Below are 1814 nucleotides of genomic sequence, written 5' to 3' on the forward strand. Positions count from 1 at the left end.
GAAATCCTTACTGAAATCCCAAAAACAAATAGGAAGGGCACCTTGTCCCCTTGATAAGGAGGGTGGTTTGATTAGGGACCGTTATTAACAGGAATCCCTGGAGGAGGGCATGGCAACCCATTTCGGTATTCTTGCCTGGAGAATCCCATGGACAGAGAAGCCTTATGGGCCACAGTTCGTCGGGTCACACAGAGTCCGAAAAGACTGAAGTGACTTAACATGCGTGTGTGCATTCACAAGAGTGAAGTAGGAAGGGGAACTTGGAATTAGGTCACTCAAAGATGGAATGTTCTAAAATTCTAGTATGTTATTTAGAAAAAAAAAAAGTAGTACAGAGTATGTACTCAATAAATACTCCCTTCCCTTGCCATCTGCTTTTTTTTTCTGATCTCCCCATAGAGTACTTTTTCTCTCTTCTTTGAAGTTGCATAACACTCTGCAATTCTCTTTTCTTTTGCACTTATCCAATGAAGCTTTGTCATATGATTGTGCTCAAGTGATTTCCATCTCTAGAAGAGATATCTAGCACTGCATATATCTCAGGATTCCCTCCACTGCTGGGAAAGCGCCATGTACTCAGTAGCTACTCAATATATTTATCAAACTGAACTCCAAAGCAGTCAAGTAATTTGACCAAAACAAGAATTAGCAGAGCCAAATCTCTTGACACCAATCACAGAATTTTTCAACTCTACCACAGTAGGGACTACTTGTATAGGGACTACTTCCTATAGAATGAAGGAGGTTATTTTCTTTGGGAGGTCACATCGTCTCTAGAACATTATTCCCAGCATATATTTCAACCACTTTAACATGCTTCCCTGATAGCTCAGTTGGTAAAGAACCCATCTGCAATGCAGGAGACCCCGGTTTGATTCCTGGGTCAGGAAGATCCCCTGGAGAAAGGAAAGGCTACCCACTCCAGTATTCTGGCCTGGAGAATTCCATGGACTGTATAGTCCGTGGGGTTGCAAAAGACTGAGCAACTTTCATTCTCTTCACTTCACTAGTAGGATTTAACAGAAAATAAACATGAACAAAATAAAACATTAAGTTCTGACACAATATTTTAAACTGAAAATATTAAAATTTAATTAGTTCTTGATAGCTTCCAATCACTCTTAGCCTTCCCTGTATACTACTTCTCTTCGTTGTTGTTTGTTGTTTAGTCACTAAGTTGTGTCCAACATTTTGCGACCCCATGGACTGTAGCCTGCCAGGTTCCTCTTTCCATGGGATTTCCCAGGCAAGAATACTGGAGTGGGTTGCCATTTCCTACTCCAGGGTATCTTCCCAGCCCAGGGATTGAACTCATGGGTCTTAAAGTGGCATTTGAGTTCTTTACTGTTAATCCACCAGGGAAGCCCACTCTCTCATATTTAGACATTCCTTAATATAACTAAAGTTGTTCAGTAGAAGACTGACGCCTTAGGAAACATATGAGCCCATCCCCAGAACTGGATATCACTGGTCTCAGATGAAGTCCAAGTGGACATATACACCTCTAGGATAGATTTCACTGAGATTAGTCATGTAGCCAAGTGCCTCTTGGACAGTTCCACCTTCTGTGGAAGGTGTCCACAGACACCTACAATACATACATTTCAAACTCACTTTTTTCTCCCATACCTGCCCCTTCTCCATATTCCTATTCTAGGAAATCACCATCACATCACCTCACCACCCAATCTCCAAGCTACCCAAACAGAAAACTTTGGAGACATTCTTGGTTTCTCCTTTGTCCTCATCCCACTCCCGCCAGAGTCAATCAGCATCAAGTCACGCATTTTCACTCAACACTCCTCAAATTTCCA

Source organism: Odocoileus virginianus, chromosome 1, assembly GCF_023699985.2.
Source record: "Odocoileus virginianus isolate 20LAN1187 ecotype Illinois chromosome 1, Ovbor_1.2, whole genome shotgun sequence".
NCBI classification, from domain to species: domain Eukaryota; kingdom Metazoa; phylum Chordata; class Mammalia; order Artiodactyla; family Cervidae; genus Odocoileus; species Odocoileus virginianus.